Genomic DNA, 20,090 nt, shown 5'->3' with positions numbered 1-20,090 from the left:
AACAAACCTGAGATCATACAAAACAGGGTGAGGGGCAGAACACCATGGAACGCAGACGAGCCGACAACAAGCACAGACCGACACCCACTATATATACACACACAAACAAGGAGACCAGGTAATGACATACAGGTGGGAGCACAGCTGATTCTAATACACATAATGACTGGAGGATACAAGTTGAACACAATGACCACAGACCTTCAGAATAAAACAGGAAATCCCAACACGAACAGGGCACAAGTGGAGGACAAAGAATAGTGATGTGCGGATCGATCCTGAAATATCGATTCCTCCGATACCAGTCATTTATGTTCTAGAATCGATTCTCACATTAAAATATCGATATTTTAGTAATTTAGGGTAAATTTGTAGTTTATCATTAACAGGAACACACTGGTAAGAAACTATAACATTCGGATTGTCTACATTCAAAGGAACTACTTCCTCTTACGCCTTTCATAGTCATGTGCGAAATACGGCTGTATAAATGTCTCGCAGCCCCTTGGCGTGCGCACTCACAATGGCTGAGCGTAATTGTGCGGACATATTTTACCTCCACAAACAGCTGAGACGTGGTTTGCGATACATATGGCAAAAAAAGTGAGGTGTTGTGGCCATACTTTCCCAACCTTGAGACCTCAGAATTAGGGAGATATTCAAAAGGGCTGTTGGGGGGGTGATAAATACATTTTACAGTGTTTATTTATCGGATAAAATACGTTAAATGTCACCGTTATTATTGGCCGGCCCGGAAACAGCGGGGGTGTTTCATATTCAGAGGCTGCTTCCACCTGAGGACCCGGCCTTCGCGGTCTAAAGAAAGCCGGGTAGTACGTCACAGGCTCCCTCGGTGAAGTGAAACTCTGCCGTCTGCTCCTTGCTATCTAAAATATAACCGGGCGCTGGCGTAAACTCTCGACCGTCTCACACTTCTGTTTAATTAGTTTTCTGTTTAACATTTATTCAGCTGTGTGAAAACCCCGGAAGAACCCGCCCAAGGGATTAATAAAGTTACATTTAATTTAATCTAATCTAATAACTTTAATCTCAGCCAAACCGATTTAATAACGAACAAATAAAACACTGAAAAAGCCAAACAATAACATTTTTTAGTTATCAAAGTGACTTGTATATCATGTTTAACCCGAGTAGCGAAAGACCGCGGGGGTTTGAAGACGATGTGTCGGTCGGCTCAGATATTTGAAGTTTACACAGCTACATTCTTACCTGAAAATATGTTTAAAGGTTTTTTTTTGCGACCCAGAAAGAGAAATAGGAGTAATATTAAAACTAAGTAGCTGCCGCCATTGTTGGAAACTGGAATTGGCTGGGCCGCGCTATGAATTCTGCGATATGGTTTTTTTAATTTTGTTGTCCAGGTGGAAATTCGGGAGAATGGTGGCTCCGTGATTCTCCCGGAAAAATCGGGAGGGTTGGCATGTATGGTTGTGGCAACATCACTAACCTTGTCAAACACCTCAAAGTAAATCATATCACAGAATATGAGGCGTGTATGTTGAGAAGAACTGAAGAGGAGGAGAGGGACAGGTGCTGCTAGGGCGAGACAGACGTCTCTCACAGAGTCCTTTAGTGCTGCAGGCAGGCAAGGTGTTCAAATAGCACAACTTCAGTTGTTATATTTCTATATGATAAACTCTGCATTATTAAGTGATAAGAACAAGTAATCTGATGTCCTGTAATCATTATGACGCTATAATTTGAGATACAATAAATAAAATACGTTTTTGTATAAAGTATCGGTATCGGATCAGTATTGTCGATACCACCCTGAATATTACTTGGTATCGGATCGGAAAGGAAATCAGTGGTATCGCACATCACTAACACAGAATACCAACATCAGAATAAACTAGATCAGAAGACAATAATCATATAAAACACACCATGACAGATAGACTGGCTACTGGAATGTGGGTCGTATTCAGTGGTTGAGAGAAGGTGGCAGAAGGACCCAGCAGGACAGTCAAAAACACAACCATCACTGAGATGAGTAACCTGCCATATTAGTGTGCATGTTTTAACTTGCAGTAGATGGATTAGTTTACAATAGGATTACACCACTCTCAAATAAAGGTTAGTTTTAGGCTACGTCCACACGTACACGGGTATTTTTGAAAACTGAGATTTTCCGTTTTCATTTTCAAAAATAATCCCGTCCACACGTAAAGGCAGAAATGAAGGAAAACGCTGCTAGGAACATGCCAAAGCAACAGGTGGCGCTATATTCCTAACCGTGTAGAAATGTTGGCCAATCAGAAGTCTAGAAGCCTCGGTGGAAAATAGTAAACAAAGCTGGGGCATAGAAGCAGAACCGAGTCGTATGTGTGGAGGGACAGTAACTGTGTGTGTATATGTAAGCATTTAAACACTGCAGAGAGAACAATTAACAGTAACAGTATTGTAGAAATTCATTTCACCGAAACAATAACGTGGCGCGCAGTGTGACGTCAAAAAAGGCGCACACCTTTGACGCTGCGTTTTCTCCGTTTTTCTCGTCCACACGTAAATGCAAAAACGGAGTTTTCAAAAATGTCCACCCTGGCCGGAGTTTTTAAAAATCTCTGTTTTGAGTGACCGAAAACGCCGTTTACGTGTGGACGAAAGGTGCAAACGCATAGAAAAATCAGTGTTTTAAAAAATACCCGGGTACGTGTGGACGTAGCCTTAGTACTCAGTTTTTAATTCTTATTTTTTGAGTAACATTCTTTTGGTGTTCTTATGTAAGCTTTATTTAATCATAAATGGCTTTATGTAGCTTTAAACTTGTGCAATAGCACTCCGAATCTCATTGTATCCTATTTAAAATGACTAGCCCTTCATCTATTCTAGATGCCAGCCACTGCGAGTGATACCTACATCTTGACTTTGCTTCTACAGCTCAATCATGTGGAACTAATACTGTCAACAAAGAAACACATCTATGCTGTCAGTTAACTGTTACTGCCAAACCTTCACCAAAGCACAGATGTTGTGAAAGGGTAAGTAGAGCTAATCAAAAGAAGTATTACATAATAAAGAGCGATAGTTATGGGATTTACTGTATGAAGAATGTAAGAACCCAGGATCCCGCTTTAAAAAGCTCAACTTTCACTTGGATATGGTTAAAGTATACCATATCTGTTTTAGTTTTTAGTATTTGCTTTTGCTTTTTCTACAGGACCACATGATGTGGAAAAGGAGCCGTGTTGTGGTCTGATGAATGATAAGAAGATCCTGAAGAGGAACTCCACAGATCATGTGTGCTGTCATCATGGCCAGCAGCTAGACTGAGTGCTGCCGTTGGAAGCAGTGTTGCCAACTCCTCAGTAAGGAAAATCGCTATTGGCTGTCCTAGAAGTCGCTAAATGACGTCATCACCTAATTTGCATAATTGGTCATGCTAATGTAATTGTAACCTATGTTGTTGGAGAGAGAAATAACATCGTGGAAGAGACATAAAGTGAGTAAAAAACGTCCTAAATGCATTTAGAATTTATTTAGAACTACAAATTAAATTTCTTTTAGCAATTATTGGTTTTTTTAATGTCACAATTCCAACCCTGCTCCTTTATCCGGGCTTGGACCGGCAAAAGTGACCCGAAATAGGCACTCTGGTGGAGTTACTCTGTGTGTGTGTGTTTATAAGTAGTTTTAAACCTTGTGATCCACAAAACAGCATAAGAGTAAAAGAAGAACTGACTGCGTTACAGCACCCGCTGCTTGTTGAGAGTAAAAGCGATATGCGCTTTCACGTCTTTTTTTAGCGACTTTTTTTAGAAAAAAAGTCACTAGGGGGTCTGAAAACTCGCTAAATATAGCGACAAAGTCGCTAAGTTGGCAACACTGGTTGGAAGAATGATGGTGCTCAGATACAGCTGAAGAATTCATCTTGCTGTGTAGAAGAATCAGCTGTACTTAAAGGTCAGAAGTGGGCAAATCCAGTGTCATACACATCTTAGAAATGTATTTAAAAGTAAACTCTGCTTTGAATGAGAAGCCACCATTAATAAAAGAATGACTGCTGTGGCACCGGGCAGCACCGGCCCCACTCCTGCTAAACAGGTGACAATAGATTTAAAAGCGACAGGACTTAGTACTGTTGAATCTTTGATTTTGTTTATTTTTTTGCTTTCTTTTACTTGCATCAATTTGAAAGAATCCATGTAAATGCAAAACATTATTTTATTTTACATGCTGGAATATGCAGAAAATAGGTTTAAATGTTAAACAATTTCTTCAAGTCAAAGACAGTTGCATATAAATTCATTTTTGCTTAATGCAATGTGCATAAAATTAAAAGATTAAAACTAATAAAACAATTTTTAAAAAAGACTTTCCATTTGATTCAATTTTGTATGATGGATTATGCATAAAAATAGAATTGGGCTGAAGGGTCTATTGCTTTACTACGTATTCAGGTTGTGTATCATGCTTTAAAAATGTAACTAAGTAACTAATTACTTTTGAAATAGGTAATCAGTAAAGTAATAGGATTACTTTTTGGAGAAGTAATCAGTAATCAGTAACTAATTACTTTTTTCAATTAACTTGACCAACACTGCTGCACAGAGTGTGAAAATCTTCTGTTGAAAAGAACATGACACCAAAAATGAAACACTAGGAATAAGTTTTATTGCTGCTTGTGCTGTGTGACTCATTTTGGCTGTAAGTTCCAAGTTAATGAATTTAGCTAACTAATTTATTGAGCATATCTGCAGGCTTTTGTCAAATAATATAACAAAAATGGAGAACTGTCTCATTCTTTTAGCATGACTGAACTTTAAAATGTATTTATTACAAAACCTGGAAAGCATTAGCCAGTGCATTGGCCTTAATGACACAATTTTGTTGAATTCCTTCAGAGTGGGAAAACAATTCTTATCAGTAAAGTACAAAGGATGGGAAAATATGCAGGCTCTCACTGGTTGATTACACACAGGCTATGGTGTTTTGGCAAAGGAATTTTTGCAGCTTCACCCTAACTGATGTGGGTGAGTCATGTTTTCTAGACATAATTCATCCTCATATGTTTAAACTAATAAATGTCTTGCTGCAACTCCTCTCTCCCACGGATTCCTTTCCTATTGCTGCCTGTACGGCCTTCCGGTGTCTCCGTTCCTGAGCACGATGTGGCCCCAGGTTCTATGTACTGTCTGGTTTGGATCCTTGTGTCATTGATCTATCGACTTAGTACTGGACTCCTTCAATACACACAGCTTCTCCAACTCCGCCTTTCCCTGGCTGCTCCACCACCGGCTGCTCTTCATCTCCACACGTCCTGGCGTCCTGGTTGTTCTCTCCCACGAATTCCTTTCCTATTCCTGCCTGTAGGGCTTCTCAATTAATCAAATTTTAATCACGATTACGATCTGGGCTTTCAACGATCATTAAAAATGACTGAGCCGATTATTAGCCCCTCCCTCACGCTTAACTCTCGCGCTGCTCCGTGTGGCAAATCGAGCGCACCTCTCTGCATTTCGAACACGCATCACAACAATTAAGAGGACCCGAGGGAAGCTCGGAAAGCTAAGCAGAAGTTATTTGGAGAGGAGAGTGACTGCCGTTGGTTGAAAAGAGAGGTAAAAAAAACTATAGTGGTGTGGAAACATTATGGGTTCGCGGAGTCAGACGTGGATCAAGTAGACACAGTGTGTAAACTTTGCTACAGTGTCGTAGCTGCACCACAGAGCAACACTGCAAAGTTCACTAAACATAGATGTTTACATTTTTCATTTATTTCTGATATTGCAAACATTTGCACTGTTATCAGTATTTGCACTATTTTATATTATTTTTTAAAGTCATTATTCAATACATTGTTATTGTTAACCCTTTAAAGCCGGTCAGAGCAGCACGCTCCGTTTTGTGTAACTATTTTTAAATCCCTGTAGAACCTGAACCATGTAAGCTAGCGCAATATTTTTTTTTTTGCTTATGAAACCAGAGGAGTTGTACTTACATCTTGTGCCATCAGCTTGTCCTATGTCACGGTTTCCTTCCACATATAGCTTTGCAAAAATTGCATAAAAAGCGCTTGCAGGAACAAAAACATAATATTCCAGAAACACGCTTTGCCAATCCGATCAGCTGTTCATAACACTTCCCACATTGAAACAGACGTCAGTGCGAACTATCGCATGTCTGCCATTTCCTGCCCGAAACCAGAAGTGACGTCATTTTCGCGGAAAATGTAGTTTTTTACTTGTAGTCCTTAAAAGCCTATACTGGTGTTTTTATAAGTCATGTTTGACTTTTCTGTGTCGTTTCTGGGATGCTTAGAACTCGAATTGCACTGCTGGAAATAGTTTATTTTGATACACATGCTATTTTCTTTGCAAATTTGCATCATAGGATTGTTTTTTTGTTTTTCCTGCAGTATATAAATATTGCTATATCTCCAAAATAAAACTATGAAGACACTCAAAATAAATTTCCTGTTGTTGTAAACTATTTTTTGCAACTTTTTTGTATTTAAAGTTTTGAGGGATAAGCCTCTTAAATTTCTCCAAGTAGAAATATATGTAAAAAAAAACAAAAACGATTTTCAATTTTTTTGTAGTTTATTGCACTTTTTTGCAATTAATGTAGTTACTATGGACTTAATGCATACATATTATTAAAATATGGGCTATAACAGTTTTATTGATGTATAGCAACTTGAAATGCTCCCACAAATGGCACTACAACATGTAAAAAAATAATATAAGCTCTGGCGGACTTGGTTCTATAGTAGGTCTTAAAGGGTTAAATAAATATCGTCAAATAATCGAGATCTCAATTTCAGTGAAAATAATCGTGATTATCATTTTTGCCATAATCGAGCAGCCCTACCTGCCTGTACAGCCCTCTGGTGTCTACGTTCCTCCCTCAGCGAAAGTACATTCACCGAGGCTCCTGTATGTGGATAACTCCAACCATCCTCTTACCAAAGACCTTTTATCCTGCCTTGATAGCTTTAATTTTAAACAACACACAAACTTCCCTACTCACACCAAGGGCCATATTTGGACCTAGTCTGCTGCTCCAGAGTTACTCCTTCAAACTGCACAGCCAACGAGCTACCAACCTCTGATCATATGCTTCTCTCCTTTAATGTCCTAATGACTTTCTCCATAATCAAGAGCCCCCGCACCAAGTCTTTCAGGAATATCAAGAGAATAAATCTTGATATCCTTTCTTCTGCTCTTTCTCTCAACAACCTGTCTACTCTAGATGATCTGGTCTCTTATTATAATCATAGCCTTAGTAGTATTTTGAACTCTCTCGCTCCACTAAAAACTAGACCTGTATCCTTTTCTCACTCAGCACCTTGGTACACAACTGAACTCCGACTTTGGAAAGCTAAAAGCTGACGACTTGAGTGTCTCCATAAGAAAACCGGCCTTACTATTCATAAGAAAATGTTTAACAACCATGTTCTGTTTTATATAGATTGTATTAACCAAACTAAATCTGCCTATTACTCTACCATTGTTTGTTCAAGCGAGGATTCTACTAAGACACTGTTTTCACTATTCAAGTCTTTTCTCAGGCCGTCTGACTTTCTACCCGCTCATCTCTACTCGTCTAACTTCTGTGACTCTCTAAAGCTATTCTTCACTGAAAAAATTCATAAAATACACCAAGACCTGGCTCCTGTGTTCCATGTAGCTCCTCTTTCTCAACCCCACCCCCATTACATTGCCTTTCTGCCTTCCAACTTCCCTCTGTCACTGATATCTCTGATCTCATCCACAAATTCAATTCAATTCAATTCAATTTTATTTATATAGCGCCAAATCACAACAAATGTCGCCTCAAGGCGCTTCATAGATACAGAGAAAAGCCCAACAATCATATGACCCCCTATGAGCAAGCACTTTGGCGACAGTGGGAAGGAAAAACTCCCTTTTAACAGGAAGAAACCTCCGGCAGAACCAGGCTCAGGGAGGGGCGGCCATCTGCTGCGACCGGTTGGGGTGAGAGAAGGAAGACAGGATAAAGACATGCTGTGGAAGAGAGACAGAGATTAATAACAGATACGATTCAATACAGAGAGGTCAGTTAATACATAGTGAGTGAGAAAGGTGACTGGAAAGGAAAAACTCAATGCATCATGGGAATCCCCCGGCAGCCTACATCTATTGCAGCATAACTAAGGGAGGATTCAGGGTCACCTGGTCCAGCCCTAACTATATGCTTTAGCAAAAAGGAAAGTTTTAAGCCTAATCTTAAAAGTAGAGATAGTGTCTGTCTCCTGAATCCAAACTGGAAGCTGATTCCACAGAAGAGGGGCCTGAAAACTGAAGGCTCTCCCTCCCATTCTACTTTTAAATACTCTAGGAACAACAAGTAGGCCTGCAGAGCGAGAGCGAAGTGCTCTAATAGGGTGATATGGTACTACAAGGTCATTAAGATAAGATGGGGCCTGATTATTTAAGACCTTGTATGTGAGGAGCAGGATTTTGAATTCAATTCTGGATTTAACAGGAAGCCAATGAAGGGAAGCCAAAACAGGAGAAATCTGCTCTCTCTTTCTAGTCCCTGTCAGTACTCTTGCTGCAGCATTTTGGATTAACTGAAGGCTTTTCAGTGAGTTTTTTGGACATCCTGATAATAATGAATTGCAGTAGTCTAGCCTGGAAGTAATAAATGCATGAACTAGTTTTTCAGCGTCACTCTGAGACAGGATATTTCTAATTTTAGAGATGTTGCGCAAATGGAAGAACGCAGTCTTACATATTTGTTTAATATGTGCGTTGAAGGACATATCCTGGTCAAAAATGACTCCAAGTTTCCTCACAGTGTTACTGGAGGCCAAGGTAATGCCATCCAGAGTAAGAATCTGGTTAGATACCATATTTCTAAGCTTTTCAGCGCCGAGTACAATGACCTCAGTTTTATCTGAGTTAAGAAGCAGAAAGTTAGTGGCCATCCAAGTCTTTATGTCTTTAAGACATTCCTGCAGTTTAACTAATTGGTGTGTGTTATCTGGCTTCATGGACAGATAGAGCTGGGTGTCATCTGCATAGCAGTGAAAATGTATGCTATGTCTTCTAATGATGCTACCTAGGGGAAGCATGTATAATGTAAACAGAATTGGTCCTAGCACCGAACCCTGTGGAACTCCATAATTAACCTCAGTGTGTGAAGAGGACTCTCCATTTACATGCACAAATTGGAGTCTATTAGATAGATATGATACAAACCACTGCAGTGCAATACCTGTAATACCTACAGCATGTTCTAATCGCTCTAATAGGATATTATGGTCAACAGTATCGAATGCTGCACTAAGGTCAAGAAGGACAAGCACAGAGATGAGTCCACTGTCAGAGGCCATAAGAAGATCATTTGTAACCTTCACTAAAGCTGTTTCTGTGCTGTGATGAACTCTGAAACCTGACTGAAACTCTTCAAATAAACCATTCCTCTGCAGATGATCTGTTAGCTGTTTGACAACTACTCTTTCAAGGATTTTTGATATGAAAGGAAGGTTGGAGATTGGCCTATAATTAGCTAAGACTGCTGGGTCTAGAGATGGCTTTTTGAGTAAAGGTTTAACTGCAGCCACCTTGAAGGCCTGTGGTACATAGCCGATTATTAGAGATAGGTTGATCATATATAAGATCGAAGAATTAACCAATGGCAGGACTTCTTTGAGCAGTTTTGTAGGAATGGGGTCTAAAAGACACGTTGATGGTTTGGAGGAAGTAATTATTGAAGTTAACTCAGAAAGATCGATTGGAAAAAAAGAGTCTAACTTAACATCAATGGAACTAAGAGTAGCTGTAGATAATATTACATCTGTGGGATGATTATTGGTAATTTTTTCTCTAATGATAAAAATTTTATTTGTGAAGAAGTTCATGAAGTCATCACTAGTTAACGTTAAAGGGATGGTTGGCTCAAAAGAGCTCTGACTCTCAAATCAAAGCCTTCTACCTGTCACCTTGACCCCCTTCCTACAGTCTTAGTCAAGGCGTGTCTATCCTCTCTTCTTCCCCTCATATCTGCCATTATCCATTCTTCACTCACCTCTGGAACTGTTCCTGCCTCTTTCAACATTTCCGCTCACCCCAGTTCTGGAAAAAAAAAAAAAAAAACAGGTCTACAGCCCAACAACCTTAATAACGTTCGTCCTATCTCCAATCTCCAATTTCTCTCAAAAATTCTTGAAAAAATAGTTGCTTCACAAGTTTATCTACGCCTTACCAATAATAACCTTTACGAACAGTTCCAGTCTGGTTTCCGTCTTTCTCATGACACCAAAACTGCTATGAAAAATAACGAATGATCTTCTTATGGCAGCTGGTCTCCTCTCCATCCTTATTATCCTCGATCTGAGTGCACCATTTGACACCCTCTCTCACACCATCCTTCTCAGCAGATTAGCTTCTATCGGCCTTTCTCATACCCCACTAGCCTGGTTCAAATCATACCTGTCTGACCGCACTCAGTTCATTTGATTAAAAGCCTTCACCTCTCAGCCTTTTCCTCTGGCTACTGGGGTGCCCCAGGGATCTGTTCTTGGGCTTTCCTTTTCATTTATTTATGTGTGTGTCATGTGGATAACTCCGACCATCCTCTTACCAAAGAGGTCTGCTGGAGGCTGGCAATGTGAGTGGTGAGGTTCTGCAGAGCCTCACATATAGCCTTGTTGCCTTGATCAACTTTATCCATTAATGTGTCTCGTTTGACCACTCCACCTTGCTTGTTCTTACTGTCTGATGTGTGCATACTGCTTTCTTTCTCCACCTCTTGATCTTCCCCACTTACTGCTGCAACTCTGATCATCTTTGCTCTTGATGCAGCTGACAGCTTATTCTTTCTTTCCATTTCCAGACTGTATGCCGCAGTCATTTTTTCCAGAAGAACCTCATCTGTGATTTTAGGATTTTGCAGGTATAGCTTCACATCAGTTCGGATGGTGTCATCATGGAGGCCGGTGAGTACTGTCTGGAGAAACTGATTTTGGATGAGCTCCAAACTGTACTTTAAACCAGACTGAACTCTCTCTGAAGCAAGAACAAGTTGTCTCAAATCCATGGCTCGCACCAAAAACTGGATTGGAGTTTCTTTTGGCTCCTGTACAGCACGTGTGAGCGAGTGATACAACTCTGTGGCATCTTTCTCAATGTAATGAGTCCGTAATATTTGCCTGAGAGCTTGCAAAGTCAAATCTACTCTACTCTCAAGATAGCTTTTCAGTTTTGTTCCTGGGGTTATAGCTTGAATGATGGCTTCAACAATGTCTCCTTCATCATATCCCCTCTTCAATGCCCTCTGGATTTGTCTTTCCAAGCTAGTGTATGTTAATTTATCCTTTTGGTTTGGTTCTCCAATTTGTCCCATTATTTTCAGATCCCGTCGGTACAGTGGATGTACAAAAGGGACACTTTGAGTGGCGACAGGGGTGACTCGTGTAGCATTCAGATGAGAAACACTTTCTCTCTGCTCGTCTGAATTACTGGGTGCTATCACATTTTCAGCCACAGGGTGGTGCTCTTGTACCACTTGTTGAGACAACGGGGCATTACTTTCGCATCTCTTTTGCTTCACTTCATTAATTTTGTCATCTAATTCCAACAAAAGAGACATTCCTTCATCTTCTCGTGCAGTAACATCCTCTCCCTCTAAGTACTGGAGAATACGCAGCCTCAGTTTACAAGGTAAGTCTTTTTCACTTTCATCCAAGGCTAAACTGAGGGCAGCACAAATCTCATTCAAATCCGGCGCTAGCAGTGTAAGTAACTTTTCCTCTATCTCCTCAAGAAGTTGCTCCCAATCAGGAGACATCTGCTGTACTTTAGACATGACGAAAGACTTTTACCTTCACTGCCTTTTCTCGGAGGGATGGCACTGCCGTACGAGTTCAGGTGGGGGGTAGTGAGCGAGGCTAGTCACCTGCAGCTCATCCTTCTTTGCGGTATAAACTCCAAACCGGGCGGAAACACCAAGATTATGTTGCACCCTCAGAGAGACATGACTCCATTCTGCTTTTTCTTGCAACTTTATTCTCCTCAGTTCAGTTTGGAGTTTACAGGCAGCATAGCGTATCATCAGCAAAACATCGCTTCCTCACTGTCGCTACCCGATCCGTACCGGAAACCCGATCGGTACCCCGCATGCGCGAAAGGTGTCTACTTCCGGTCGTAGCGTTTTACGATAGTTATGGGTCAGAGTATCTGTTAAGATGTTAAGAATAATGAGTAAATCTTAAAATGTTTGCAATAATGAAGCATTTCAGTACAATGTAGACAAAAACGAAAAATAAAAAGATAGTTACGGATCGGGACTCCCCGATCCTTACTGCGCATGTGCAAAGTCGGACCGTACAAATCGGGTCTACCCGATCCGTACCGCGCATGTGCAGATGTTTTCTTCTTCTTCTGTTCGTTTAATGGCAGTGTACTCCCCAGTGTACGAGGATACTGCCACCTGCTGACCGAGCGAATGAACCCCATTGTGGTTCATTCAATCAAATTTAACACACGTTTGTAATGACCCCAAATGAATTGGCGTCATTACAAACGTGTGTTAAATTTGATTTAGTGATAGTCGAGTGTGTTTATGCTTGTCTGTGAGGAGAGGATTGACTGGAATAGTGATGATGATGTCCGCTATCACTGTCAATTGTCAGTAAACACTTAATCTGGCTGCTGAATCTTCACGTGACACATTGCTAAGTCAATATTATTAAGTCTGTAATTAGGCGCCATTCTTCTTATTTTACGGCGCTGTTGTTCAATCGGGGAACGCTCTCTGTTGAGGAGAAAAGCATGAATTTGTTTGTATACGGATTATCCATTGTTTAAATGTCCCGGGCAGTCGAAAAGGAGGCAGAGCTGTTGAGAAATGCTAGGAGCTAACTGAGCGCTAACCGTATCATTCAAATATATTGAATGTCGCAATGTTGGCAAAGAGAGGAAGTGACGTAAGATTTGCGCATGTGGGGTACCGATCGGGTTTCCGGTACGGATCGGGTAGTGACACTCACGTCTCAGACACTGTTTTTTTTTCTGTGCTTACTGATGACATCACACGTCTGAACTCTGACCTCCTGGAGCCACTAAACTACAAAAATTAACTAGAATTAACAGAGCGCAACATATTCCTACACAATATTGTCCCGGGACGGAGAAAAACTTTCTGGTGAAGTTTTGGTTGATTTTTGGGTTTTGCTTAACACTAGGTTGATTTTATCAGTGAGGTTTGGATTGTTTTCTTTCTCTAAGAGAGAGAAAGATGGTTTTATACTTGGACATGTTTCTAACGGGCCCCAGTATTTGTTATTATATGAGTATCCTATTGGTTACGTTTGTTTTTGCTTTTGTTACAGTGCACTGAAATAAGAACATCTGAGAGGAGTGATCCACCGGTGGTGATATTTTGGTATTTTGTGAGTTCCTGATTTAACAAATCAGCTCTTTAATCCAGGCCTGAGAGATTGAACTTTAAAGCGCTATAAAACATTCTTACTGAAAACAGTTGCAAAGTATTTTTCTCCATGATTATAATGGGCTTGGGAGAAATTCACTTATATGGGACATTGATCACATTAGAAGTCCTGAGGCTAAAAGGATTGCAGCGAGTCAATCCAGTCCAAAAAAACAAGGAACTGTTTTCCTTTAAAATGATGACGTCATCTTGCTGGTGATGGAGGCTCGAATAGGTTCCGCGTGAGACTCCATTATCAGCAATACCCACAAACAATTCACCCAGCCTGTAAAAGAAGGGTGGATGTTTTGTCTTGCTTTGTTTTGTTTTTGCAGGAACAGAAGGATGAGAGAGACTAAAGGGGGAGGCTGTAGCTTCACATGAGTGTGAACTGCAGACTTAACCCTTTGGTTGCTAATTTTGAGTTACTGATGTTTGCATTAAGAAAATTGTGTTTTATTAGCTGTGTTTCGATTAATGTATCACATTATATTGTTGGGAATGTTAAATGCTAAAGTGAAGAGAAGCTTTGATTTCACTCATGACTGAACCGGTTATTATTAACCACAGGAGGCCACTGTAAAAAGCCAATTAATTTTGATAGAAAAAAAAGCAAAAAAACCTCTATTGATGTCTATGAATAACAGGGGAATAATAGACGTGTCACATTCAAAATAGAGATATGTAATGACAAACCCTGGTCCACGTCATTTAGGTTCCGTTGAAATAGTCAATAATTTAGAAAAGTAAGATAGAACCGACAGGGGCATGTGCTGAGATGTGGTGCTGCACAAGAACAAGAGCAAAATAAAGAAAAATGATTGTGTTTAGCTTTGATAAATTCAAATTAAAATGTACCATTACACTCAGAGGATCAATATGAAATTCATTATATGTTAATTTTGTATGAAGTACATGACTGATAACTGTTCTGTCCGGAGCTTTTGTTTTTACAGCACCAACTTGACCACACCAACAGTTTCTCGCCACCAAAAGGGGGTACTTGCAAAGAATAGGGAGGTTTGTTTGCTAGCCCCGGGACGTCGGGCTAGCGATTTTTCCAGTCGGGCTACCAAAATCTATCTCTGCCCTGCCCGTCGGCCTATCGTAGGAAGGAAAAATATATGTCAATGCTTTTGCATTCTTTCGGAAATGTAGCTGGGTAATTATGTCATTGGCATCGGCAGTAGCGGTTTTAGATACGGGCGACACGGGCGGTTGCCCGGGGCGGCATCGTGGTGGGGGCGGCATCACGGACATCGGCAAAAAAAAAAAAGAAATTGCTCGTACTCATGCATAGACACCGATCGGTTTTCTATCGCCCATTTGCTGGGAGTAAGGGCGCCCTCCGTTTGCGAGGTGCGCCTGCTGCTTGCGGCGCAGAGAGGAGAGGGCGGGGCGGCGGGGGATTCTCTGACCGGCTGGAGCAGCATCTAATAACCAACTCGCAAAATAAAACAAAATAAAAACAAAACAACAAACACGAAAACACCAGACATTATAATACAGACTTATAATTTGAAATTCGAAATTCTTTACACGAAAAGTGAGCGCGAGAGCCCTCGGTGCGCCTGCTCGCTGCTGAAGTGAAAGTAAACTTTATTGTCATCTCCGCTACATACAGTCCAGTATATAGAGAGACGAGACGACGAGGCTCCAGTTACAGCAGTGCAAGTAAACAAACAATAAATATAAGAAGAGTAAGAAAATAAATATACACTTTAGGACAGAGGCAAAGGGATCAATAACAATTTAAAATTTATAATTTACAGTTTGATGATTTAAAGTCTCACACACAACCCGTCGAAAGGGGAGGGGGGCCGGCTGCTTCCAAATAGAGCACATTTAATTCATAATGTTGTAAATCCAAGCCCATTATGTATTCATGATTTGAATCCTGGGTTGTGAAATCTCAGAAATAAACCTTAGACAAAGTGAATCTGTGAACTAAGGTGTAGGTCTGTTAGGTTATGTTGTGGTGATCCTCGAGTTGGGGGATTTGTGTTCATACTGGAGTGCAAAATTAAAACCAAGATAGACAAGAAAAGTTCAAAGCCATCAGGTGCGAGAGGGAGTGTTCGCCCGGGGGCGCCAAACGGGCTAGGACCACCACTGGTACTAAGAGTAGGGAGCAGCTGGAGAGGTGGAGGTATGCACTGAAGAGAAGACGAATGAAGGCCAGTAGCAGTAAGAGAGAATACACGTGAGCCAATGAGAGGGAGACGGGTGGAAAGGTGAACATGCAGGAAGATCTTGTGTTTGGGCTTAAATCATTGACTGTAGAAAACATGGACGACGTGACAGCTCCCCAAAAATGAAGCCAAAACGTCTCTATCGCCCCCTGGTGTCTGGCTGCAGTATAGGTCATAAACCCCGCCTCCTCCATGTTAACGGATGGTACTGGGCTCAGACTAAAATAAATTAATTCTCCTTAGAAAATTTTTTTCCAAAGATTCTTTCTTTTGTTATCAATAGTTCTCATCACGCTGATTGATGTTCAAGGGGTCTCCTTTCCCATAAGTTTGATTCTAATTCCTACCGCGGTGATGTTAAATTGGGGTGAAACGTCAACATAAGAGCTTTGACTGACAGCTGCAGTCACGGAGAAACTTGCGTATCTCTGTTCGCGAATAGCAGATAGAGCGTAGGCTTTGAGAGGACGCCCAGCGTTTACGCTACGAAAACACGACCGAGTGTTTTAACCTGACAGCCTGAGGTGTTCTTCAGTAAACTGGACTACCCAACAGAAGGACCCGAGGCCTCGCTGCACTTTTTCGGTAAGTTAAATGTGTTTGTAAGTAGGGCTGGGCGATATGACCCAAAATTCATATCTCGATATATTTTACCTGGACGGCGATATAAGATATATATCTCGATATTTTTTTAAGCCATAAAGTAAGAACAAAAAGAGAGTTCTTAGTCAAAGCTGTGTCCCAGATGTCACACGGGCACTTTTATTAACATAGAGCATAGATGTACATAAAATTTACTCAAAAATAAATTATGAGCATTTAATAATGCAAATAATAATGCTCCATAAATAAAAGAAAACAATGTTGTTTTTGTGCACAACAAAAAGCTCACAATTGTGCAGTCAAAATGTAAACTAAAAGATGCAGAGCATAGTAACAAAGACAGATTTCACAGCTGCTCTGTTCCCAACTTCTACTGTGTGACTGACAGCATTGAGTTTGAAATCCTCTTCGTAACCACGTCTCTTAACAGGTGCCATTTATGGTCCTTATACACAGTAGGGTAATATTATGTTGAAGCACAGTACGTATCACTCCGCGAGGCTCCTCGGTAGCCGTAATGCTCTGACAATCCATCAACCGGTGCAGCACCGTAGCTTACCAAAGTCGTACTAAAACATTTTTTGACAGATTGCTGAGCGCTGTGTACCACATAAAATCGCTTCGCGGCCATCAAGCACAACCAGAATTCATACATAAGGCGCGCTGTCAACTTTTGAGAAAATGAAAGGATTTTAGGCTGTGCAGCGCCTCTGGGCTGCATGGCGTTAGCGTGGTTAGCTTGTTAGCGTGGTTAGCTAGCTAACACGTTGACGGCGTCCAGCCCCACGCACGGGGCGATGCGCAGTAACTCGTTAACGGAGATTTGCCGTGTCCATCTTGTCGCTTCCTGCAGGTGAAGCGATGGGGGAGGAGGGGGAGTTGTGTTCAGTGAAGGAGGGGTGAGGCCGAGTAATGTTGCGTAAAGACAAAAGTGGACGAAAGAGAGGCAAACTTGCGGCTCCACAAGTATAGTTATAACGTAACATAGACTATATCGATATAAAGGATATTGTCACATCTTATATCTCGTATAAAAATATATCGATATTTTTTAAAAACTCGATATATCGCCCAGCTCTATTTGTAAGCTACTCCGTAACTACCGTCCATAGCTAGCTCCTGAGACCTAGCTAGCTAAAATGAGCACTCGGCTGTCAGGGTTCGTTTAGCTAATCTGTGCAGGTGAATAAATTTACTGAAGAAATCAAGAGAAACGCCCCGGGCTGCTCAGTCACTAATTACTGTTACTGTACTTTTATTACAAGTATTATACTGTAAAAACAACAGGCTGCACCCTGCTTCAGCTCCTGTGCAGAGCTGAATATTAAATATGTGCAAACAACAGCATGTTTTCAGTCTCTTGCCACATCTGTAAAGACAGTAACATTTTTTTTAAAAGCTTGTACTTCAGTAACTCTCATTAATCAGGAACTATGGATTAAAGTACTGTAGTGTACTGTGATACTGTACTGAAAAAATGTAAGAGAAGAACTTCAGATCCTGAGTGTGTGAGGACAGAAGAATCAGCTTTATTTCAATATTGAGGGATAAAATTTATTTAAAATTTATTTATTTATATCTGAGTTTGATGGTTCTGTTGTCTTTGTGATTACAGGAGCTGCCCTCAGATTCAGACCTCAGCCCCATCGAGTGACAGCAGACAGATCATCCAACATGTTCATATGTTAACTGTAAAATGAACTGATGAAAACAGTACAAAGGTTAAAGTACCACACGTGCTGTAGTGAAAGCTGCAGCTGTTTTATTGATAAAGTTAAAGACAAAAAAACAAAAGGATTAATCACTCATGTAACTGTGTCACTATATATCAGCATTAACAGGACCTCAGTTTGGTGTTTCACAAAGCTGCTGATCTCAGACCTGCACAGCTTCCGTTTTAAACACTTGATGTACTCAGCTGCATGAAGAGCATATGAGATTTCGTCTAACACAATTAAATAAAACCTGATGAAGGTCAAAGGTCGTCACTTGTATGTTGAACTACAAACTTGTCATCTGGAATTCTTTCACAGTTTTTTGCAGATAGTGTTATTTACCATAAAGTGATTCAGAGTTATTCATACCAGAGTAACCAGAGAGGATCACATATTTTTAAATATATAACTTTCTACAGGACTGAATATAATATCTTTATGTAAAAGTCCGGAGCCTCTGGGGAGTATCAGAGTATTTATAACATTACACAAAACAAAGGTCTCCATCACAGTGTTCATGGAATGCTGGGTTTATCCATCTCCTGGGGCGGGCCTACGGAGGAGTGCTGAAGATTTCCCTGTGAGGGAGCTGCTGGTGAACATCATGAGTCCTGCTTGATCAATGCCATGAGCTTCAGTCTTCCTGGTGTTTCTTAAATGATGCCTCTTACAGCGGGTCAACAGAACTTCTGGCACAGGACAGCTGTGATGAAGAAAGGGAAGAAGTTTCTCCAAACCTCTGGACCCAGAAACCCAGCTTGGTCCTGATGGTCTCCCTCACTAGTTTCTCTCCAGGGTGAATGTAGCTGTTGATATAATATGGACTCTATTATTAAATGAAAAGAACAAATTAGACTACACTACTGAAACCTGCTGCTGTTTTTAAAGTCTCCATGTTACCAGGCTGTAGAGATTTAAACAGTTTTAGATCAATCAGTCTAATGTTAAAATCTCAAAGGACAGCATTATATTTTTGATATTAACTCTGGGCCTCTGTAGAGTGTGCAGCTGATCTCATCGCTGTCTAAAAATGGATAAAAAAAACATAAGTGTTGAAGACTATTAAGAGTAGCAGGTGTGTAGCATCGCTAACTAGCTAGCAACAAGCCTTCAACACAATGCGTATGCTAGCGGCTAAGCTAACTAACGAATTAACAACAGAGTGATTTTAGAACTATAAGATGATAAGCTGTGTGTCTTTTTTATAACAGTGACATGGTTGTATTTACCTTAATTAAACGAGTCGTCAGTCGCGGTAAACCAGCAAAAAAACTCGAGCAGCCGGGCTACGTAAAAAGTGTAGGGGGGCGTGTTTGCGGTCACGTCCAGCGGGTGTGTGGGCGGGAGCGTTACACAGTCGCTCCACCTCAAGTCACTACTGCGCAGACTCTGGCTCCAAATTTGCAAGATGGCAGCCTCCACAAGGGGGGTATTTTGGCTTCATTTTTGCACAATGGTAGGAGGCGGGGTCGCGTCATCCATGTTTTCTACAGTCAATAGCTTAAATATGTAGGTCAACCATTCAAAACAACAGATGAAGGTGAAGAAGAGAGTGCAGGCAGGCAGGGTGGGGATGAGTGTCAAGCGTGAAAGAATTTAATATGCCATCAACCTGGCTAGCAGCTAAATATGGCATATTTACATAATGAATACAGGTGCTCATGTAGATTAATATGCATTGTCCCTTTTAAATAAAAATAAATAGTAGTGAGACATGCTGTGATGTGTGGTTTGGAGATGATGGCGCTGACAGAATGACAGGAAGCAGAGCTGAACATGCAGTAATGATGGTAGATTTCAGTGTGAGTAACCAGAATGGACGGAAGTATACAGCGGGATGCAAACGTTTGGGCAGCTTTGTTAATAGTCATTATTTTCCTGTATAAATCGTTGTTACAATAAAAAATGTCAGTTAAATATATCATATAGGAGACGCACACAGTGATATTTGAGAAGTGAAATGAAGTTTATTGGATTTACAGAAAGTGTATTTTTGTTCTTTAGCTCACTTTATGCCTTTATGTTTTATAGTGAAAGCACAAAGATTTTTAAATGAGTCATACTTCGGATATTCGGGCGTTATTATAGTCATTGTAATCATACAAGTTTACCACTTTTAAAAAATAGTCTAACGTCTCCTCAGACGTCTCCTCGACTT

General features: G+C 40.7%; 1 long non-coding RNA gene across 1 annotated transcript in view; it reads right to left on the bottom strand.

The window, feature by feature from the left end:
- LOC146503276 (uncharacterized) overlaps nucleotides 1-20,090 on the bottom strand; it is a 195,439-nt gene that overhangs the window by 129,934 nt on the left and 45,415 nt on the right. The gene's annotated exons all lie outside the window — the stretch shown is intronic.

Source organism: Neolamprologus multifasciatus, chromosome 14 (assembly GCF_963576455.1).
Source record: "Neolamprologus multifasciatus chromosome 14, fNeoMul1.2, whole genome shotgun sequence".
NCBI classification, from domain to species: Eukaryota; Metazoa; Chordata; class Actinopteri; order Cichliformes; family Cichlidae; genus Neolamprologus; species Neolamprologus multifasciatus.
This window is presented reverse-complemented; position numbering and strand designations above follow the sequence as displayed.